Source organism: Mastigoproctus giganteus, chromosome 1, assembly GCF_048544385.1.
Source record: "Mastigoproctus giganteus isolate SK-2022 chromosome 1, ASM4854438v1, whole genome shotgun sequence".
Taxonomy (NCBI): domain Eukaryota; kingdom Metazoa; phylum Arthropoda; class Arachnida; order Uropygi; family Thelyphonidae; genus Mastigoproctus; species Mastigoproctus giganteus.
In genome coordinates this window covers 78571875-78597258 of record NC_143575.1, presented here as the reverse complement: position 1 = coordinate 78597258, position 25384 = coordinate 78571875, and the positions used below count along the sequence as shown (strand labels likewise).

The window sequence follows — 25384 nt, the reverse complement described above, 5'->3', positions numbered from 1 at the left end:
ATTAAGTTTGTGATGTCTACACCTAAATAGCATTGTTATGCTTAGAGATCTACAGCTTAAGTTAAGAATCCTTTGAGGTAAGATTTCAGTCATTTACATGTGTTTACATAGCTTTTATATACAAAGTAAAATCAATAATAGTGTACTTCCATGGCAACTTACCATTTTTAACTCCATTAACTTCTATTTTCTCTGATGCCCCTTAATGTCATGAATGTGATGTTTCCAGTATAACATAGCTTGTGAGAATAAAACAAATTATTTTACTTATTTAGAAAGTGGATTAAAATGAATGTTTGCAAAAGTACATTATTTGCATTAGCTTGGCAATGGTTACATTGAGTTTGAGCCAATGGGGTTTGCACCACCTCTGTCAGGTGACAGGGTCCTTGAGGTTGTCACAGACATTCTCTCAGATATGCTAAACAGGCTGTACTTGCTACCTGAGAGTCTAAAATGCTGATGGAACTGATATTCGGGTGGCACTCAAGTCAAGTGGACCCAATTTCGGCGCAGTCCGGACGGTCTGTGACAGCCAAATCCTCTGCTTGCACCTTCGCGATGGTGGGACTGTTAGTAATCCTGGGTATAACCTCCATGCATAAGTACGTGGTGGGTGACCACCCAGGTGTGAACCAATGTAAGCAGGGGTCGAGGTGTGGCGCCCACACCACATGGAGGAACGCCACCCCTCTATGTTACTAGGCAGTACTAGGTGGTAGATGACTCTCATCAACCGGCGAAATACCACCACTTTGCTTATTGGAGGCTTGAAGTGGTGGAACCCATGTTTAGTCTCTAGAGTTAAGTTCAAGTCAACCCTTCCCTATCTCTTCCATCATGCAGTATGATTGACTTTTGAGGTTATGATGAACGTCGTGGCGAGATCCAATATTCCTTACATTTCGAGGGTACAGCTCTAAAACGGTGTTCGCAGGCCGGCTGCTAGTTAGTACACCGGACCGAACCTATTGGTAACTCTCTAGGAGGCTTCCGGATCAGCTAGTGTATAATCTTGCTACCTCTACTCTGCCAGATAGTGACTGGAGGGAGTCCGAGTAGTGTGTATGCGGTGAGCATTGTCGAGGCCACGTTATGTCAAGGATCTGGGTATATTCTTACCACGTGTATGCCATATCCAAAAATTTCATTACTTCATACAGCATGTCCCACCTACTTTTTCTTACTATTGAATACACCATGAATTGTCAAACTAATAGAGCAAGCTTATCTGCGAAAAGATCTAAACCTTCCAAGCACTTCCAAATTTATTTCACAAATATACGTGGTCTCAATTCTAATCTCAACGATGTCCATTTCCACTTGCAGTCTGCCAAACCCCATGTACTTTTTCTGACAGAATCTCAGTTATCGGTTGATTCAACTACTGCTCATCTCAGATGCCCAAATTATTCGCTGTATGATTCCTTTCGCCTCAAAGGTGGTACTTGTGCATATGTCCGTTCTGATATTCCCTGTCAGAGACTTGGCAATTTGGAATCTCCTCTCTTTGATCTTCTCTGGCTCAAAATCTCTCTACCTCATTGTGTCAAATTCATCTGTTGTCTCTACTGTTCTCCCAACTCCACTAATCACTTGGAGCTCTTTGACTTCCTCTCTTTGCAACTTGACTTTCTCCAGTCCAACTTTCCTAACAGTGAGGTAATTTTCCTTGGTGATTTTAATGTTCACAACTCCAGCTGGCTTCTGTTTTCTAGTCACACCGACCCAGTAGGTCGAGATGCTGAGTCTTTTACAATTACTAATGACCTTGCACAGATTGTTCATTTACCTACAAGAATAATGAACAATCCTAATCATACTGCCAATACGCTTGATCTTTTTTTCACAAACAACCCTTCTAAGTACATGGTCGAAGTGAGAGGTCCTTTAGGCACTTCAGATCACAACTTGGTGATTGTCTCTTCTCCAATGGAACCTTTTATCTCATGGTTATTCTGAACCTCATGTTGTTTGGCATTACAAGAATGCAAAATGGGATGACCTGCGAGACTTCTTTTCCTTGGTCGGATTACTGTTTCAAAACTTCTGACGGCAACGTTTGCTCAGATCGTGGCAGTGAAATTATTCTTGCAGGAATGGAATCCTTTATCCCACACTCCACTTTAAAATCTCGTCCTTTATCTAAACCTTGGTTTTCCAATAAATGTGCTAAGGCTGTTCAAGAGAAGAATGTTGCATATCTTAATTGACTTGTTTCTAATTCTTCAGTTTCATTTTCTGCCTACACCAAAGCTCGCAACAATTGTAAAGCAGTTATTAATCAGTCCAAACTAGTTTGAACAGGCTAAGAGTAGAAATCTTGCTTCTTGCCCTAATGGTAGCCGAGCATTCTGGTCTCTTGCCAAAGCAACTTTTGCCCATCTTTGCTCCCACCTCTGTCCAAACCAGATGGTTCTGTTGTCACTTCAGCCAAGGATAAAGCTGACCTGCTAGCATCCCATTTTTCTTCCAACTCATGTATTAATGATCTTGGTAAAACACCTCCCACCATTCCAAACACGTTCCATTCAATGCCCCCTGTGGTCTTCCGTCAAAAGGATGTCAGAAGGATTTTGAAGAATCTTGATGCTAAGAAAACTCCAGGTCCCGATAGTATTTCTCCACTTGTTCTCAAAACCTGTGCTCCTGAACTTACTCCTATTCTTTACCACTTTTTTTCACTTTCTTATTCCAAAGGTGTTTTTCCTTCTGCTTGGAAATTTGCTCATATCCAGCCAGTTCCTAAAACGGGTGACAAATCCCTCCCATCCAATTATCGTCCCATTGCAATTACTTCTACTCTTTCTAAAGTAATGGAGAAATCAATTAACCGCCAACTCTTAAACTACCTAGAAACCTTCCGTCTGATCAATGATCGCCAATATGGATTCTGTCAGTGTTGATCCACTGGTGATATGCTGGCTTATGTTACCCATTTATGGACTAATTCAATGGAAAGGTTCGGTGAAACACAAGTAGTTGCTCTTGACATCTCAAAGGCTTTTGATCGTGTTTGGCATAAAGGTCTTCTGAACAAGCTTCCATCTTATGGTTTTCCAAATGTTTTTAGTAATTGGTTATCCAGTTTTCTCTCTGATCGATCACTGAAGGGGATGGTAGATGGCTCTCAGTCTTCTAACTTCTCCACTAATGCCGGTGTCCCCCAAGGTTCATTTCTTTCCCCCACTCTTTTCCTCTTATATATTAATGACCTTCTTCCATTGACTGGAAATCCTATCCATTGTTTTGCCGATGATAGCACATTGCATTCCACTTTCCATTTTGAGAAACCTTGTCCTGCTCAATCAGCTTCAACTTCTCGAAAATCTGCCACCAATTTCTTAAATGCCGATCTTCAGGTAATTCTCCAGTTGGGCAAAGACAACTTAGTTGATTTCAACCCTTCTAAAACTCAGTCTTGTCTTATATCTCGCAAAAAGGATTCTTCTGCTCCTATGCTTATCTTTAGTGACACTCTGATTTCTAGGCAAAACGATATGTCTCTTTTGGGGATTACCCTGACTTCTAATCTCTCTTGGCACAAGCACATTACAAATATTGCTTCCTCTGCATCTAAAAAACTTGGTTTTCTCTTTCGCTCTCGGCATTACTTTTCTTCCAAACAGCTGCTCACTCTGTATAAATTGCAAATCCGCCCTGCAATGGAATATTGTTCCCACATCTGGGGTGGTGCCCCCAAAACGTCTCTCAGGCTTCTTGATTCCATTCAGAAGAGGGCAGTTAGGTTAATTAATGATTCATCTCTAACAGAGTCGCTGCTCCACTCGCTTTCTCATAGACGTGCTGTTTCTGCTGCATGCCTCTTCCACAGATACTTCCATGGGAACTGTTCTTCTGAATTGGCTTCTATAATTCCCACTCTCTCTTTCAAAACAGTCTGAACACGTGCTGCCACCAGCCAACATCCATTTACTGTCCAACTTCAAACCCACAGAACCAACTTTTCATCTTCCTCATTTATTCATTCAACTGCCGTTTTCTGGAACAACCTTCCTTCATACGTATTTCCTGAAAATTACAATCTACAGAAGTTAAGTCCAACAAATATCTTCTTTCGTCTTCTCAACCTCCAACCCAAGCACGGTACTAAGTACTACAGGTTCTAATACCTCTCGTGTTTGGGGTTCACATAAAAAAAAAAAAAAAAAAAAAAAAGGGGGTAGCACAATCCCCATGTTTTTATTTATAGAAAAAGTTTTTGGATTTTTTGAATTCATTTTGTAATTGAGTTTCGTCACTAATTTAATTTAAGTCAATATTTTAATAAGAAAGCTAAATATTAAAAAAAATGCCGTTTTTTACACATTATTTTTTTAAAAAATATTAATTCTATTTGAAGGCAAAAAATGTTACAGCCATAGAACATAAACATGAAATAATAGTCTCTTCCATTTTCTGTTACCGATAACAGTTGCAAAATGAAAGAGACTATTAATGCCATGTTTGTGTTTTATGGCTGTAGCTTTTTTTGTCTTCAGCAGAAATATGCAGTAAATTTTATTAATTCTTCTTTAAATAAGTGTTACAGTCATAAAATATAAACAGGAATCTATTAGACACTTTGATTTTAGGATTGATAAAATCATTCAGCATGCTTAGATACAAAGTTATGAATGTGCACATTTCTGCTTGCATGTTTTTTTTTTTTTTTTCAGTTAGTATTATTCAGTTTGGTATATTGCTAGCAGAAGGCTACAGTTTCCAGTATGTGTTCATCAATATTTCTTAATTAAAAATATTCAAATTCAGCAGCAGAATTAAAAGAAAAATACTGTGTGTGTGTGTGTGTATATATATATATAGTTTCTTGTTGTATTACTGCATTTGTTACAGTTCTTCAGTACTCATATGCTGCAATTATAAACTGTGAAAAATGCAAAATATTTCTTCAAAACACCCTAAGTGAAACTGGGTACATATTTAGGAAGGTAAAGTTTCAGTCAATGATTTTCAAAAAAAAAATAGATGTTACTTTCCATAAAATGTTTCATGAAGTAAATGATAAATAAATCCATTTTTATGTAATATAAAACAACTAAACTCTGAACTACCATATAAAGATTCAGTACGATTTAAATAAAATAAACACTGAAAAAGTGAACTTAGTATTTCTCATCAACTGAAGTTCTCCACAAAAATAATTACAGGAATGAAGGTGGCAGGAGAGCAAATTTTTTTTTTTTTTTTTTTTCATGTATATGAGTATAGTATATACACATCAGGTAATCGGAAATTAGTATGGTTACAGAGAATATCTGGTGGTTTTTTTTTTTTTTTTTTTTTTTGAATGAGAATGGTGTGGACTACTTTTCTTTTAATCCACTGTGTTTTATTGGTCGTTACTTCTAGGAAATGGATTAAACTAATAATGCTGCTTTCTTCTAGGAAACAGACTAACTAGAATGGAAAATGTTTGATTAAGTCAAAAAATAGGTGCATCACTTGTGTTGGGGGGAGTATGCTGGTAGGTTATTTTACCTGATAATTATAAACTGTGAAAAATGCAAAATATTTCTTCAAAACACCCTAAGTGAAACTGGGTACATATTTAGGAAGGTAAAGTTTGTCAATGATTTTCAAAAAAAAAAATGTGCACAACTTTTTACGTGCCTCACCTGACAGGTCAAGTGTGACACTGGTTGGATTAATCAGTGCAATTACAGTATACTCTCATTTATTAATGAAGAGTTGAATACTAGTACACCTCTTCCAGTCCCAAATGAATGTCAGATGAACTAATGAGAATAGTGGCAGAGAAGAAAAATGCACAGGATGCATATAAATTATCAGGTGACATAGAAGCCTATGGTACATATAATCTAGTCTCATCAAGTCGCAAAGGAGTTTAGGCAAGCTAAGGCAGATTATAAGAAATCTTTGGCAAAGGATGCAAAGAAAAACAACCAAGACTTCTTTACTTATGCAAACTTTAGGAGGAAATGGATGAATCAGATTGGTCCATTTGATTGATATTAATGGTTTGACTGTAGATGATCCTGCTCGGATAGCTGACAAACTGAATAAGTATTTTGCATCTACATTCACACATGAGGAATTCTGTAGGGAAGTGGAGAACAGAAGCTTATTAAACTCTAACAGGGAGATATGTGAGCAAAGTGGAGGAGAAATTGTTGAAGTTAAACATAAGAAAAGCACCTGGGGTGGATGAGATGTATCCAGTTATATTATAGGAGGCAGCAAAGGAAGTAAGCAGGCTCTTAGCCATAATTATGAGAGCATCGTTGGACTATGGGGAGGTCCCCATGGACTGGAGATGTGCAAATGTATCTCCAATTCACAAAGAGGGATCAAGTAATTACAGACCTGTTAGTTTAACTTCTTTTCCAGGGAAAATAATGGAGTCACTGGTTAAAGAAGCATTGCAGGATCATCTAGACAAGACTGCAGTAATAATTCAGACCCAGCATGGGTTTAAGGGAGGTCTTTTGACCAATTTGATTGGATACTGTGATGTGGTCACAAAGGAACTGGATGCAAAAAATAATTTTGATATCATATACATGAGGCCATCCTCGCTTTGCATGGTAGTGTGGGATGGTAAGAATGACTATGCAAGCAATCTTAATAATCAATGGGAAAAATTATGATTGTTCCATCTGTAACCTTTAAAATTTTTTTATCAAAATACTAAAAACTCTTACTGTCGGTTATAAATGTATAGGGAAATGAAAAATAGTAAAACTAATATTTATTTAGTACACTGTAATTTAAAACATTAGAAACATTAAGAATTAGTGTTTTATTTCTTTGTAAAAACTTATCAAGGATAGTTTAAACAGTGCTTTCCTTCTTATCATATAACTTTTGATACAGAGCGAACATCTTTTCTATGCCTTGGCAAATTGTCATACTCCTAAGTTTGGATCAACTTCTAACATTTTATCCTTTTGCACTTTCAATGTTGTGAAATATCTCTGAGAGTTCCTTTAATGTGAAGTTTTTTACTTCATTGTTTTCAGTTAAGTGTTTTCAGTAGCATGCTTTATGTCATATTTCTCCCAAAACTCAGCTAAAGAAATTGCATGATCTCCAGTTGTAGTAGCATCAATAGCCTGTCCAAAAATCCATCTAAGATAATAGACTTTAAAATTCGAAATAATTCCTTGGTTCATTGGCAGGATTAATGAAGTTGTTTGGTGGTAAAAAGCAAATTTTCATATTTTCATTCATGTCCCCAAGAGAATCACGGTGACCTGGAGCATTATCCAACAGTAGTAGGGTTTTAAAAGTTAAATTACAGTATTTTGCTTACAGTATCTCTCTACCGCTGGACAAAAATATAATTGATACAAAGTCTTGAAACAATGTTATTGTAACCTTTTAATTATGCATTAAAAACATCACTTTTATTTGCATGCCTAATGACTGTTAGAGATGCTTTGTTATGATTTTTTAATGCTCTGGGATTCTCGGACCGATAGATAAGCATAGGTTTTAATTTAAAGTCACCCACTGTGTTGCCTCCTAATAAAAGAGTTAATCTATCTTTAACTCCTTTATGGCCACTTTGCAATCCTATGTCTTTTGTCACATAAGTTCTTGATGTGGTTGCCATTGACAAAAAGAGCTTTCTCATCAACATTAAATATTTGATCATCATAACCACCTGCTTTAACTAATCCTTGAAACCTGGATGCAAATTTCACAGCAGCATCCTTATCTGTGCTAGCAGCTTCACCAGATAGCTTAACATTAATCAATTCATGCTGACTTCTGAAACGATGAAACCAGTCTTTACTGGCAGTAAAAGGTTCTTCAGTCTTCTTGTAATTACTGTTTTCTTTCAATGCAGCAACTAACTTCAACACTTTGGCCTGAATGCTAGTCAAACTGATTGGAATTTTTTTTTTTTTTATTACAGTCTTCAATCCAAAGTAGAAGTAAATGCTCCATTTCAACCATAAGCAGCTTTCTCTTCCTAGTGCAATTTAAACTAAAAGATGTTGAAGCTACTTTATCTTGTGTTTTATATTTATCTGACTTTTTCGTGGTTTGTACCATAGCTTCATGCAGGCCTAGATCTCATCCTATCTTTGCTTTGCTGTCACCATTTTCGAATCTTCTAATCGCATCCAATTTCACTTCCAGCGTTATCACTTTTCATTTCTTTGCTGGACTTTCATCTTTGTTGGCCAATTCCCTCTTTTGATTATCCATTTTTGCTGCCACCTGGGAGACAAGGAGGCAACACAACTACTTCCTTTGATGTCTGTGCGTGAACTGAATAACAGATGCACAGCGACCAATTGCTGACAGATATTGAAAGAAGTGACGTCATTGGTCACTGATCATGTGTATCTGTTTAGTGATTTGTGGACTGAAGAGCTAGCAGCAAAGTTTGTAATTATGTAATTACTCACAGTTAATATACCGTGGTAACTTAAATTTGAACTATGTTGTTGGGGGACTGGTGTTATTTAACTAAACCATGGTAACTAAATCTTGCATATCGGAATGATACAAAGCTAGGACTGCCTGTACTTTGATTTCAGGAAAGCTTTTGATACTGTTGCACATGGAAGGCTACTGTACAAATTGGAGCAGTATGGCATTAAGTGCAAGTTGATACAGTGGATAAAAGGATGGTTGAGTGGGAGAAGACAGAGCAGTAATCAATGGACACTGCTTGTCATTCGTAATGTTATTAGTGGAGTCTCCCAGGGCTCGGTGTTGGGCTCATTGTTGTTTTGTATATTTATTAATGATATTAACGAAGGTATATCAAGCTTAATGTCAAAGTTTGCAGATGATACAAAGGTTGGCAGGGTTGTTAATGACAGTATGCTACTGCAACAGAATCTAGAAAAATTGGGCTGAGAAGTGGCAACTGAAGTTTAACATTGACAAATGCAAAGTACTGCATATGGGTAACTGTAACCCCCAGAGAAATGTGTCAAGTGTATGACGTTATGCTCGGGTTAATGGAGAATGAAAAAGACCTGGGGTAATTGTGCAGTCAGATATGAAGTTTTTTGAGCAGACAGGTTACCTGAGCGGGTCATGGGGTCTTGTTAGTGATATATGGGAATTTTGTTAGCAAGGATAAGGAGGTGATTCTCCCCTTGTATAAGGCAATGGTGAGGCCACACCTTGAGTACTGTGTACAGGTCTGAAGTCATCATTTTAGGCAGGATGTAGTTGCTAGAATAAGTACAGAGAATGCAACAAGGCTGGTAAGGAGAAAAAGGAGTTCTCTTACAAAGAAAGGCCTAAGTTCTGCAAATTGCTACATCTGGTGACTAGGCATTTGCGAGGTGATCTGATTGAAGTGTATAAGGCCTTGAATGGATTGAGCAGGTTCAATGTTGATGGGATTCTTCCTCTCCTTCAGATTACAAACCTGAGGGGACATAACCTCAAATTGAGGAAAGATAGTTGTCGAATAAATGTGCAGAAATTCGCCTTTAGTCGGCTGGTAGTTGATTGCTGGAATAAACTGCCATCTGTCACTGTGCAAGTAGATAGCTTAAATAAATTCAAGGAAGAAGTGCACAAACTTTTGGAGCAAATGTATGGGTGAAATGGAAAGTTTTTTTTTTTTGCTGATGCCATATAAGCTTGCTTTCTTGCATCATATGCCTCTGCTAATGCTAACCATTGATCATAAACCTATGCCTCCCACCCTGTGATCCATCTAAGATTTTTTTTCCCTGGCTTATACAGTAACCCATTTTTCAGGACTGATTTAAATGCTTTTCTGAAATTCAAGTGAACAGTGTTGAAATTATTTCCTTCATCCAGCTGATGAAAGACTGTCAATATAGCTAACCAAATTAGTTAATCATGATTTTCCCTTGACAAAAACCATGTTTCCTTTAGAATTCCATTTCTGTCTAAATGATCCTATAGTGCACTCTTGATCATTGCTTCTATTATTTCCCTACCACTGAAGTCAGACAGAGTAGCTGTAGTTTGAATGGTATACTTCTCTCTTAGGTCTTTATGTATTGACCCTTCCCTGACCTAAGGGGGAATAACTCCTGGGGCTAATGATGACCTCAATGGTTAATCCATTCTCTTGCCACCTCCCACAGAATTACTAGGTACGTGCCATCAATTCCAGGAGCCTTACTTGCCTTTAGGCTCTAGGGTTTTTCTAGTAAATAATCTGAAATTTCATGATGCTAATTTCATGCTTCCCAACCTCACTTGCAGTTTCTCCTCACTACGAAAGGTCTTTCTTCAATAAATATCAAAGTAATTGTTCATTTCATCTGCCACCCGAACTTTGTCTTACTATTACAGATCAACTCACAACAACATGTGTGGCGCCTCCATAGACAGGTGGGCAGGAGCAGCAGTGCGTAGCACACGCTTCTTGGTTAGACCGGGGTTCGAGCCCGTGAGCCACCAAATACGGAGGATGTGGAAAGGTCAGGGAATGACCACCGCATATCTCCGGAGCAATATGGCCTTAGTTGCTAATGCTCCTAAAAACCAAATAACTACTACTACAACAACATGTCACTTTTACTTTTAAATGTGGGGACCATTACCGTTTTCAGCATACCTACCTGGACATTTTCTGCCACTAATTTTACTGTCTACTCCCAGTAGCAGTCACTTCCTTGTGCTAACTTTATTACATGGTTGGGGACTTTGTGTTCCTTTTATGATGTCCTGATGGAAGGGCTGACTGGAATATCTTCTAGCATCTGGCAGATTTTGACATCATTACAGTCAGTCAGGAGCCTATCAGATACACATCACAGAAAATATTGTGCCGGTGATATCCCAGCACTGCCAGTCTTCTCAGCCTTTAAATGTATGTGTGCCAAAGTACATGTTTGATGTCACTGCCAAAATGAATTGTGGATTTAGTTTACTTCCTGTATTGTTCAATTTACTAGCCTTGAGGTGGTCTGGGATAAAATCTGAAAAATGGAGGTAAAATGGACTTTACACCCTTAATTTGATCCTGGAATATAATAAGTATATTACACAGCAGTTCAACTACAATAACTAATGCTCTTGGGGAAACATTTTCTAAAACTTCAGCAATATCTTATTCTCCAGTTTCCAGAAAAAGAAAAGTGAAATTCGGATTTTAAATTTTAGTTCTAAGGGATTTGACTCATACAGCATACCATTAACAATGTGTGAGCTAAAAACATTACTTTGTCTTTCTTGTGAAAATGCTGTAGGACTAGATGACATCCATTATGAGATGACTAAACATTTCTCTGCATAATCTGTGCATCACCTGCTCTTTCTGTTTAACAAGACTCCTAGTGCAGGGCAGTTGGCCCTGCTCTTGCCAAACTAAGAAAGGATTCAGAAGTTCAAGGTAATTGCTGTATTATAGCTTTAACTGTCTCTTTCTGCAAAATCCTAGAAAAATGTTCAGTGCCCATCTTATATCGTACTTGAAGAAAATGATCTCGTTTTTGGAGTGCAGTGTTACTTTTGAAGGAACAAGACCATTTTATTCAACTATAAATATCTATCTGAGCTGCATTTCCTGAAATGCAAGCACCTGGTGACAGTTTTTCTTTGATATGACACAGGTTGAAGAACTGGTATTTTAAAAGATTTTTAACTTAGATCTTATAGGCCATCTCTGTAAAGGGTTGCTCTTACGAAGAAAGGCTTAAGTTTTGCAAATTACAATGTCTGGAGAGTAGGCACCTGTGAGGTGATCTGATTTGAGGTGTATAAGGCCTTGAATGGTTTGAGCATGCTCAATGCTTATGGGACATTTCCTCTTGCTCAGAATAATCGCCTGAGAGGGCATAAATTCAAATAGAAGAAAGACGGTTGTAGGATAGATGTGCGGAAGTTTGCCTTTAGCCTGCAAGTGGTTGATTGCTGGAATAAACTTCCATCTGTCGTAGAAGTTGATAGCTTAAATAGATTCAAGGCAGAATTTGACAAACATTTGGAGCTAGGGGATGGGTGAAATAAGGGTTTTTTTTTTTCTTTTTTTCTCAAGTTCACGTAAGTTCCAAGTTCATGTAAGATATACCCTCTCTTGGAAAAAGTGAATGCCATTTCAGAACAACTTCTGCTAACTGTAAACAGTGTACTCTTTGTTGATGATCAATATTATCATTTTTATTTTTTTTTCCTTCCAGTCTTGCAGTACTTAGGTCATTGAACTGCAATGGCAACAAGCCATAGACCACCTCAACTCCTAGGCAGTTGCTGATGCTTCAGTTCTCATTGCTGAAAACAATCTGCATACATTTTTACTGCAAACAAATATCCACCCTGAATTGAGGCCTGAACAAAATGCTATTCTTAGTATTACCTGAGAAGAAATTCTTAGGGCTCATATTTGATAAAGTGGCCTTTCTCAACATGTTTGTCAATTAGGTGAATGAGAGGGTTGAATATTTTCTGTGCTCATTCCTCTACTCCGTGGAGTACAGAATGGTGAATTTTATTCCATGCACTTGTGTGATTAAGATTAGATTATGGATCACAAGTATATTTATCTGCTAGAAATAGTGTCCTTTGGTTGCTAGATCCATCTACCATCTGACATTCTTCTGGGTAATGATAGCTGGGGCTTGCTACCTAGGAGTCTAAAACTCCTGAATTCTAAATTTCAGTTTTCATTCGTGAGTCAAGTGGACCAAATTCATTGAAGTGCAATCATTCTGTTAACAGCCAGATTCTTTACTTGCACATTCACAATGGTGGGACTCTCTTAACCCTGGGTATATCCCTCATATGTGAAGTCTGAAACCTTGCATATAATATGTATACTGGAGGTGATCACTTAGATGTGAATCAGTGTTAGCAAGGGTTGAAGTGTGCATTCACATCACCCAGAAGAATAACACCCCTCTGTGTCACAAGGCGATAGTAGATGAATCTTATCTGGTACAATACCAGCTCTTTGCGTATTGAAAGCTTGAAGTGGTAAAACCCATGTTTAGTGCAGTGTTAAATTTGACAACCCCAGCCTTTTTCATCACATATTAGCATTAGTAAAGGCACATGATGCAAGAAAGCAAGCTTATATAGCATCAGTCAAAAAAAAAAAAACTCATTTCACCCATCCACTTGCTCCAGATGTTTGTTTGTTTGTTATTTGGTTTTTAGGAGCATTAGCAACTAAGGCCATATTGCTCCGGGATATGCGGTGGTCATTCCCTGACCTTTCCGCATTCTCCGTATTTGGTGGTGATGGGCTCGAACCCCGATCTAATCAAGAAGTGTGTGCTACGCACTGCTGCTCCTTCCCACCTGGCTACGGAGGTGCCTAACAGATGTTTGTTTAGTATCTATTGCATCTATTTAATTATTAATTGTAATCATTTATTAAGTATTCATTAATTAAGATTAAATATTATATTAATTATATTATTAATATTATATTTAATTATTTTTTTAATATTTAATTATTAAGCTTTGAATATATTTAAGCTATCAACTTCTACAACGACAGATGAAAGTTTGTTCCAGCAATCAACCACCCGCTGGCTAAAGGCAAACTTCCACGCATTTATCCTACAACTGTCTTTCCTCAATTTGAATTTATTCCCTCTCAGGCGATTATTCTGAGCAAGAGGAGGAATCCCATTAGCATTGAGCATGCTCAAACCATTCAAAGCTTTATACACCTCAATCAGATCACCTCGCAGATGCCTAGTCTCCAGACACTGTAATTTGCAACACTTGACCTTTCTTTGTAAGAGCAATCCTTTGTTCCATTCACTAATCTTGTTGCCCTTCTCTGTACTTGTTCCAGCAGCTCTACATCCTTCTTGAAATGAGGCCTCCAGACCTGTATACAGTACTCAAGGTGTGGCCTGACCATTGCCTTATACAAGGGGACAATCATCTCCTTATCCCTGCAAGAAAAATTCCTGTATATCATTGACAAGATACCATAGGCTACTCTTGCAAATTCGCTGCGCTGCTTGGAAAACTTCATATCTGCCTGCACAATTACCCCAAGGTCCTTTTCATTCTCTACCACTGTCAGTGTAGTATCACACAGTTGATATGTTACTCTGGGGTTACTGCTTCCCATATGCAGTACTTTACATTTGTCAATGTTAAACATCAGTTGAAACCTCTCAGCCAATCTGCTCAACCTTTCCAGATCCTGTTGCAGCAGCATAGCATCAGTAGTGTCCTTAACAACCCTACCAAACTTCGTATCGTCTTCAAATGTGGACATTAAGCCTGATATACCATCATCAATATCATTTATAAATACAGAAAACAATAATGGATCCAACGCTGAACCCTGAGGGACTCCACTAATAACATTAGTCCACGAAGAGCAGTGTCCATTGATTATTACTCTGTCTTCTCCCACTCAACCATCCCTTTATCCATAGCAGCAATTTGCCTCCAGTGCCACACTGCTCCAATTTGTTCAGCAGTCTTCCATGTGCAACAGTATCAAAAGCCTTTCTAAGATCCAAATATATGATATCAAAGTTATTCCTTGCATCCAGTTGCTTTGTGACCACATCATAGTATCCAATCAAATTGGTCAAACAAGATTTCCCCTTAAAAAATCCATGCAGTGTCTGAGCTATAACTGAAGTCTTGTCTAGATGATCCTGCATTGCTTCTTTAACCAGTGCCTCCATTAATTTCCCTGGAACAGAAGTTAAACTAACAGGTCTGTAATTACTTGTGTCGCCCTTTGATCCTCCTTTGTGAATTGGGGTCACATTTGCACATCTCCAGTCCATGGGTACCTCCCCGGAGTACAAGGAAGTTCTCATAATTATGGCTAAAGGTTTGCTTACTTTCATATAACTGGATAGATCCCATCCAACCCAGGTGCCTTTCTTATGTTTATCTTCAACAATTTCTCCTCCACTTTTCTCTCAGTTATTACAAAATCATATAGCTCACTGCCAGAGTTTAATTCCCCTCTGGCATTCTCCTCCCTGAATAACTCCTCATGTGTGAATGTTGATGCAAAAATACTCTTTTAGTTTGTTGGCTACCTGTGCAGGATCATCAATAGTTAAACCATCGATATCAAGTGGACCAATCTGATTCATCCCCTCCCTTCTAGACTTTACATAAGTAAAGAACTCTTTGCTGTTTTTCTTTGCATCCTTTGCCAGATATTTCTCATAATCTGCCTTTGCCTGCCTACCCTCCTTTGTAACTTGGTTACAGACCAGGCTTATATCTATCATAGGCTTCTGTGTCACCTGTTATTTTATATGTATCCCATGCATTTTTTCTTCTCTGCCACATGTCTCGTTAGTTCATCTGACATCCATTTAGGCCTAAACCTTGAACAATATTTCTTAGTTGGTATGTAAAGCCTAGTAGTATTCCAAGATTAATTCTTTGAATGCTTCCTATTTTGAATTTGCTGTCGGTAACGTCATCAGTTGGTCCCACAGTATAGAATTTAAATACCATCTCAGACCACCGTAGTCATCTTTACAAAAGCAAATACACTACCCTGTACCCCTGATGACAGTTACCTCTTTGAGTAAATCCAACTTCAGCATGCTGTGATCATTGCCCCCTAGTGGTTCCTTTATCTGCACAGATTCTTAATGCATGAAGAATCACTACCGATAATCAGATCAAGAGTATTACTCCCTCTATTTTCCCCCTGAACATGTTGCTGCAGAAAACAATCATCCAATAAATCCACAAAAATGTTGTTAGTGTGTGAGTGACCAACCTCCAAATTCCAGTCAATATCTGGGAAATTAAAATCCCCCATTATAAGACAGTCTGATTTATTTGCCTACTAGTTGCCTCCGTAGCCAGGTGGGAAGGAGCAGCAGTGCGTAGTACACGCTTCTTGATTAGACCGGGTTATGCTATTAGTTCTTAACTAATAGCATAACCCCTCCTCCTTTCCTGTACACATTGTACTCCCCAAATTCCAGTTCTGTATTCCTTATATCTGTGTGACACCATGTCTCTGATTTCCCAACAATATCTGCCTTTGATGTTTTGACCAACGCCTCAAATTCATCAAATTTATTTACCAAACTCATAGCATTGGTGTACACACAAGTATACATGCACCTGTTCTTATTCTTAACCACCCTAAAATCCTATATATTTTCTTGTTCCGCAATGACTCCCAGCAGTCTCTGAAACCCCCCTGCCCCTTGTTTTCCAGGCTGCTGCTCATTCCAGTAGAAGCAGTGCAAGAATCACTTTCACCTCTGCCAGCGGCTACTGTTAATCTATTAGTTCGTGTATCCTCCCCAAGCTAGCAGTTTTCCGACCCACTTAACAATGCCTTGATAGTTTCAGCAGATATTCTTGCACCCTTTCTATTTAAGTGGATCCTATCCCTGTAGAAGCAGTCTCTCCTGTTGACAAGCATAGATCAGGCTGAGAAAAATTCTACCACTTGAGCCTTGCACGATCTCTCCAGGGCCGAATTGGTCGACAAGGCTCTCATCATGTACTCCCTCCTATCGTGTCTGGGCAGAATTGCAGATATTTTCAAATTCAACCCTAACTCGTGGCTTTTTTTCAACATTAACCTGTATTTGTTAAGTAATTCTGCCAGTCTCCTATTCTTAATATCATTAATGCCAACATGTACAACAATATCACTTTTTGTGCCCTTAAATGATGTTATCTGCTCTACAGTAATCAACCTTTGCTCCTGGCAGACATACCCTGGTCCTGTTGCACCTATCCTTGCACAATATGTTCCCCGTTTTCCTGACAATAGTCGCCAACAACAACTGGTATGAGTGATGGTTTGAATTATGATGCGTGTCTTGGTGAAATCCAATGTTCCTTATATTTTGAGGGTGTGCCTATGAAACAGCTTTTGCAAATTGGCTGCTCAGCAGCCCACAAAATTTAACCTTTTTAAATTTTCTAGGAAGCATTTGGATCAGTTAGTGTATACTACTTCCTCTACTTAGCCAGCTAGTGACTAGGTGGAACCTGAGTGGTGTGATTTTGCTTGCTGTGTATGCCATATCAAAAAATTTCATTAATTCATCTATGCATCTCCTATGGTATGATGTTATCGTGATTATTCTGATCTTATCAATGATATCATCCCAAAATTATATAATAAGTCACCCCTATTAATGAAAACAAATATAAAAATTAGTGTGTAATCAAGTCACAAAAGAGATTAGGCAAACTAAGGCAGATTATGAGAAGACTTCTATGCTTATATTAACAATAGAAGGAAGGGATTGAGTCACATTGGTCCAATATATATATATATATATGAAAGGTTTAACTGTTGATGATCCTGTTCAGATTGCTGACAACTGAGTAGATATTTTTCATTTTTGCCTGAGAGGAATTCTCTACAGGAGATTTCAGAAGTTTGTCAAACTCCAACAGAGAGCTAAATGACTTTGTGATAACTGAAAGGAAAAAATGGAAGAGAGAAATTGTTGAAGCTGAACTTAAAAAAAGGTACCTGGGGCAGAATCGGATCTATTCAACCATATTAAGGGAGGCAGCAAAGGAGATGAGCAAACCGTTAGCCATAATGATGAGAGCATCCTTGGATTCAGGGGAGGTCCCCATGGACTGGATGTGCGACTGTATCCCCAATTTATAAAGGGGCATCAAAAGGTGACATGAGTAATTACAGATCAGTCAGTTTAACATTTGTTCCAGGTAAAATAATGGAATCATTGGTTAAAGAAGTAATGCAGGACCATCAGGACAGGAGTGCAGTTATACTGCAGTCACAGCATGGATTTTTAAGGAGCAGTCTTGTCTAAACAATATGATAGGTTACTGTGATGCAGTCACCAAGGAACTGGATGCAAAAAATAATTTTGATATCAATACTTCAAATTCAGGAAGGCTTTTGATACTATTGCACATAAAAGACTGCAGTATAACACCAAATACAGAGGATGCAGAAAGGTCAGGGAATGACCACCGCATATCCCCATAGCAATATGGCCTTAGTTGCTAATGCTCCTAAAAACCAAATAACAACTGCAGCAATGTGGCATTAAGGGCAAGTTACTGCTATGAATAAATTAATGGTCAAGTGGAAGAAGACAGTGGTTATCAATGGGCACTGCTCTTCATGGACTGATGTTATTACTGGAGTTTCCCAGGGTTCAGCATGAGTAATTTTTATTTTTTTTCTTCTCAATATTTATCAGTAATATTAATGAAGGTATATCAGGCTTAATGTCTAAGTTTGCAGATGATACAATGGTAGACAGAATGGTTAATAACAGATGTAGGAAAATTGGGTCGATGGGCTGAGAAATGTCAGTTGAAGTTTTAACATTCACAAATGCAAGGTACTACACATGGGTAGCAGTAACCTCGGAGTAACTAATCAGCTATGTGGTATTACACTCAGGTTAGTAGAAAATGAAAAAGATCTGGGGGTATTTGTGCAGTAAGATATGAAATTCTCCGAGCAGTGCAGATATGCTGCCAGGACAGTTCCTAGGGCTTTGTCAAACTGAGTTGGTATTTTCATCTTAGCCCAGAGGGTTTGCTCATCAATGATATACAGAAAGTTTTCTAGTAAGGGTAAGGAGGTGATTATCTCTTTGTACAAGGCTATGGTTAGGCAACATCTATATACTGGTCTGAAGTGTATAACTTCAGACCAGTATATAATACTTCTTGGTGAAGGGAACAAAAGGGTGCTCTTACCTAGAAAGGCTTCAGTTCTGCAAATTGCAGCATCTGGAGTCTAGGCACCTGTTGGGTGCCAAGACTCTAGATGCTTAAATGCCTCCTAATTGAGGCATTTAAGGCCAAAAAAAAAAATGAATAGCAAATGCTTAGAAAATGGTACTCACCTTGTATAGATCTACAATAAATTTTTTGGTAGATGGTGGTTTTAATGCTTCTTCCAACCTAAAATTAGGTTGGAAGAAGCATTAAAAAGAACTAAGGCGGGGAATGGGGTGAAAATATTTTAAAACGAGCGCAAGGAATTAGAAATGCAGATCTCCAATCCTTGGTTGTCATAAAGAGGTTAAAAGACGTAAATGAAAAAAAGAGAGAAGACCGGTGGTGCCAACAGTCATTACGAGGGACTTTCGTTGAATAAACCATCATCAGTTGGCAAATGGAAGAGAAGTGAGCGCGTGTTGTATTTAAAGTTTATCTAAACTCCCGTGATGCTCTTTTTGTTTTGTGAAAAGTTCCCACGTGTCAAAAAGTGCATCATGGGAGTTTAGATAAACTTTAAATACAACACGCGCTCACTTCTCTTCCATTTGCCAACTGATGACGGTTTATTCAATGAAAGTCCCTCATAACGACTATTGGCACCACTGGTCTTCTCTCTTTTTTTCATTTACGTCTTTTAACCTCTTTATGACAACCAAGGATTGGAGATCTGCATTTCTACTTCCTTGCACTCATTTTAAAATCTGTTTAAAATATTTTCACCCCATTCCCCGCCTTAGTTCTTTTTAATGCTTCTTCCAACCTAAATTTAGCCACCATCTACCAAAAAATTTATTGCAGATTTATACAAGGTGAGTACCGTTTTCTAAGCATTTGCTATTCATTTTTTAGTCAGATTTTTCACGGTATTATAAGATTACTATAATTTCACTATTGGCATTTAAGGCCTTAAATGGACTGAGTAAGCTGAATGTGAATGGCATTCTGGCTCTTGCTGAGACTACACACACTCACACATGAGGTGAAGTGGCCAAAATTTAAGTTGAGAAAGGATGTTTGCAGGATAGATGTGTGGAAGTTTTGTTTTCAGCCAGCAAGTGGTTGATTGTTAGAATAGGCTTCCACCTGTTGTTATGGCTGTTTGAATAAATTAAAACTAGCCACAGCTTTTTTTTTTTTTTTTTGATGGTGCTATATAAACTTGCTTTCTTGCATCAGTTGCCACTGCCCTGTTATTGTTTATTTATAATCTCTTGTTATTCCTAATTATTAAGGTATCATCTATTGATTAAGAATTATGTGATATGATTGCCCTTTGCCTATAGTACATAGAAAACCTACGTGGCTGGAATCACGATCTATTTGAAGCATTACCAACATCAAAATATGACAGCTGTTCAATAAATAATGATCATAATTTTCATGAACAGCCGTAGTCCTTGCTCTTTCTAGCTGAGCTGTAGAATTTATGACCAAACCAAGCTGCATCATGTAGCAACTGTGTGGCTGACTTCTGCACATGGTGTGATCTTGACAGTCAAACAAGTTTATGCTTGTTCAGTTTTGCCCATAACAATGGATGTGACATGCAAGGAGCATTAAGCTGAATATACTGCTGCTCTCAAATTTTGTTTCCACATCAAGAAAACATCAACTGAAACATACGAAACGTTAAGAGGCTTATAATCTACACTTCCATATAACACAGCTTGCACAGGTAGTTTAGAATGTTTAAAGTTGGATGTGATTTAATCACATAATTCGGCAGTCCTGGAACTCCAATCACTGCTGTCATCACAGAAACCATAACTACTGCTTCTGTAATCGTGAGAGAATATCAGTAGGAACAAGCATGATATTTTCCATCACATTTGCATATAACGTGTTTGTGTATGCTGGCTTCCAATATTACTCACACCTGGGCAACAGCAAGTTTGTATGAAGGTTTGTCAGGAGCTGTAATGGATGGTTACTGAAGATGATGAAGTTCTGCACAAGGTGATAACAGCAGATGAGACATGACTTCATTTGGACACAGAGTAAGTAACAAAGTTCTGTTTGGAAGTCTACGTCGTCATCAACGCTGAAAAAAGCAAAAGTTGTGGCTTCTGCAGAAAAGGTTATGGTCATCTCTTTTTTTTTTTGATATTCAAGAAAAGGTTTACCAGCATGTTATGCCACATCATATGCCTGTTACAGGTCCTTACTACAGAACTGTACTGCACACTTTGTGGGATTACGTTCATCGCAAAAAACTGCACTCAGATGGTTAGAAGCTGCATCATGGCAATGCAAGACCTTTACATTGTCATCAAGTACTTAGCCAGCATTAATGTTGAATGTGTTCCTTATCTGCCCTACAGCCCTGACCTTGCACCCTGTGATTTTTTTTTTCCAAAATTATGATTATGATTTTATTGGCGCATTAGCATCTAACGCTATTATGCACCCTTTCCAAAGTTTAAAGAAGGATCTGTGAGGTAAAAGTTTCTAGTCATCAGAAGTTCTAAAGACATTGGGGGTGATTCATGCATGATAAAAAAAAATGGCTTCCATCATGTTTTTGAAGAATCGGAGAAATGTTGGAGTAAGTGAATTTCATCAAATGGGGACTACTTTTAAATGGACTGTCAAAATATGGATGATTATTAAAGGTATGTTGTGGGAAGGGAGGGAGGGGGGAATTATGATTATTCTTTATTGAACAGCCCTCACACATTCAGGTAAGTGACCTTGTTGGGAAGTAGGAACCTACATATAATAATACAGATTACCTTTGCTATACATATATATATGCTGTGAGTAAATACTTAGGGTAGGCAGTAGACATTTATGAAGTAAATTATAAGAAAAAGGCCTTGTCGCTATAAAACAATATGTAAAAATATTTTAAACAAAAAATATTTACTCACAGTTTTATTTGTAGATGAATTCCATTCTCTCTTTGCTAGTACTAAAAATATCAGTCACTTTTTCATAGAAATTGTAAGTTGGACTTTGCTCCATTTTAATTAATGTTTCCTTTTCAATGGAAATTAAAGCAAGTGACGAAAGCCTTTCATTTTTAATTCTATTTCTGGTGAAGCTTTTAATTCTTTTCAAAGCTGAAAATTACCTCTCAACAGAAACTGTTGCAGCTGGAATTGTTAAAATCAATTGCAGCAGCTTCACTGCTTCAGGGAACATTTGTTAGAGTCCATTTTGAAACAAGAAAGTAAGCAAATTTTGAATTAATTTATCCTGGAACACTTGTCCATTATAAATTCCAGTTAGATCAATTTTGAGTCTTATGACATCAAAGATGTCACCATAATTCTTTTCAAACTTTCTAATGCATCCTTGTCAACTTGCTAGCTAGTTTTTGAAACTTTTTACTATCGACTAATGAAATAAATTGTAAATATTTAAACTCGCTGCTTCCATATGCTTCAAGATATCTTTCAATATTAGACAGAATATTCTTTCTCTTTCTTCTTTAATTGGATGTTTTGTAAGACATTTTGATTCAATCAAGTTATTCTCTTTGCAACATTCTTCAAACTTCTCGTATATATCATCAAAATGTCTGCACAGATCTTCGAGCGAATTTATTGTTTCATTGATTCTTTCAATTTTTTTTTTTTTTTTATCCTCGCCTTTTTCCCATTTTTTATATATATATATATATATATGAGGTCAGTGTTTTTACAGCCAGATGCCCTTCCTGATGTCAACCCTCACCCTTTATCCGGGTTGGGGGTATGCGGTGTTCATTCCCTGACCTTCCACATCCTCCGTATTTGTTGGTCACGGGTTCGAACCCCAGTCTAATCAGGAAGCGTGTGCTACGCACTGCTGCTCCTGCCCGCCTGGCTATGGAGGCACCTTCATTGATTCTTTCAATGCAATATAGAATATCTATAATTTTAGTTTGTAAGATATTGAAGAGTGTGTCAGTTTTAATGAAAATTTTATCATAAACCATAAGAAGAAAGTATGTTGAATCTTGCGTTAACCAATTATAAAATCCATTTCTCCTCACTAAGGTATCTAAATCCCCACAATAAAGGATTGATGTTAATGCTGTTGCAAAGGTCACTATGGTAGTGTGAAATAGTTTATACTAGTTTTGAGTTAGAACTCCATCTCATCAGTGGAATGCGTTTCTGCACTATGCGTCATCAAGAAATTGCATTCGTTTTGTAGAGTGACTGAAAAATGAAGCAAGACCCTCATTGGTCTTGAAAAATATTGTGCATTCAGATATGAATTTTGCTGATGGAGACAGAACAAGATTCAACTTGTGAGCATAGCAATGGGTAAATAATGCTGATGGTGCTTTTTCTCTTACTTTTGCATGAACGCCATTTAAATGCGATGCCATTACTGATGCCCCATAATATGTCTGTGCTATAAGTTTATCAGCACAGATGTTGTATTTTTCTAAATTTTTAAATATGCATTCTGTTACACCAGTAGCTGTTCTCTCTTTAAGTTCATCAACTCCTGTGAAGGTTTCTTTAATTTCAGAATCCAATACATATCTTAATGGGAATCTTGTGATCTCTTCTTTAACATTATTTTCTACAGCTGTTCCTACTACTTCAATCAAGTCATTTTGGATCTTGTTAGAAATACCAGAAAAAACAGATGATGTCTGTAAATGTTGTTCCAATTTTTCATTAAATTTTGTAGTGTAGTTCAGTAATTCAATATAGTTTCCACAATTTAAAGAGGATTTGCCTTCATTATTACCACGAAAAGTAAGTTCTTGTTTAATCAAAAAGCAAGTTGCAGATATAAATTTTTGAAATATGTCTCTGTTCTCCTTTACCTTTTTTTATTTTGAATTTCAACGCTAAGTTTTTTTCAGCTTATCTATGCTAAAGTTGATTCGTGTAGATCCAAATGTTTTCAATGATATTTGGTTTTCATATTTACTTTAAAACATTAGACAAATTATTTAAATCACAATATCTGGTTACCCACACACTTTCACTGGATATAGAAAATAACAAGCATGGGAAACAAAAGTCTATCTGTTGTAATACAGCTGCACAACCAATCTTTCTTGCTGTACCATGCAGTTTGAAATGTTCTTATTATTTTTGTCCCTTCACGCTGTTGAAGTTGTTCCGGTGTTGGTCTTTCACTTTTAATCACATTAGACTTTTCTTCATAAGACAGATTATAAAAATTTTTAAGAGACTCACTGTCCATATTTGAAAAGGGATAAATTTTGAAATAAAGTATTTGTAAAGTAATAAAGTATCAGCTCTATCACTAGAGTGCAAATGATGCAACAACACATGCATCCACTCCTCACTCTGAAAAGACTGATGGCACACTGAAGGCAGGAATTATTTTGCCTTTATAACACTGTATTTCATGCATCTGGAGCTGCTTAACATGGCATGTAGTTTAACAATGTAACGCATTAGTATATATATATATATATTGAGATTGAAAGACACAGGGAAATTGTGCCTGTCTAATCTCAAAATATACCCATTTACTAAATAATACATTAAATTTCATGCATTAAATTAATATTTTTATAATGAATTTAAATCATTTACTTTTTATATTTAATATTTATAAATTTAGTCTGTCTAGGCACTGCCTACCTTGCCTACCCAGGGGCACGTACCTGATATGTATATGTGACTGAAGAACCTGATCCTAGAACATGGAATTATGGAGACTATTGTCTCCATAATTCCATGTTCCATGAATCAGGTTCCACAAGAACAGACTTTTGAACTGCTAGTACCACAACTGGCCCTGTACTATAGGGCTACAAAATTGTCTCAAGAATGACTACATGATAAACTGGGTAAGAACCTCCAAATTTTTGATAATTATAGAATATTTTGGAAATTCTTTATACTGGAGTCTGGAGAAAGCTCACAAAGATGCCATACCGGTTTGCAGCAAGTACTCTACAATACTTTGGTTTTCTTCGAAATATCAGCATTCTTGCTTGACCCAAAGAGAGAGGAAAGTCCAAGATAACATTACCCTGACTTTTTTTTTTTTTTTTTTTTTTTTTTTTTATATCAGTATGTCACAAATATTGCTTCCTCTGCATAAAAAAAAATGATTTTTTTTTTTTGCTAACAGAATTACTTTTCTTCCAAAAAACTGCTAACTTTGCACAAATCTCAAATCCACCCTACCGTATTGTCATGATTCACATCTTGAGTAGTGCTTTCAGACCTCTTAAGTTCCTAGCCTCTATTCAAATGAATGTAGCCAGGTTAATTATTAATCTGTTTCTTACTAAGTCTATCCCACAGATGTTCAGTTTTTGCTGTAGATCTTTCTTGGGCACTGTTCTTCTGAATTGGTTTTGGTACTTCCACCATTCTTTCAGATCAGTATTTTCTGGAGAGAATGTGGTATTAACCTTGGAGTAATGAAATTAATATTAAAGTAATGAAAGGTAACAAATGCAGGATGGGACTTGTGAATTCTAAGAATCTTTGGTATTGGTTTTTCATTCTCCTACTTCCAATATTTATCCACTTTACATTTCCGCAAGAACAGAGATGAGGGAGACTCCGTAGCCAGGTGAGAAGGAGCAGCAGTGCATAGCACACGCTCCTTGATTAGACCGGGGTTCGAGCCCGTCACCACCAAATACGGAGGATGCGGAAAGGTCAGGGAATGACCACCGCATATCCCGGAGCAATATGGCCTTAGTTGCTAATGCTCCTAAAAACCAAATAACAAACAAACAAACAAACAGAGATGAGAGTTTATTCAAGCAGCATGTATTCAGACATTTGTTATCCAAAAATGTTCT

The 25384-nt window shown here is 37.4% G+C and overlaps 1 protein-coding gene across 3 annotated transcripts in view; it reads left to right on the top strand.

Moving 5' to 3' along the window:
* Positions 1–25384, top strand: part of LOC150090911 (acid ceramidase-like) — a 243837-nt gene that overhangs the window by 53520 nt on the left and 164933 nt on the right. The gene's annotated exons all lie outside the window — the stretch shown is intronic.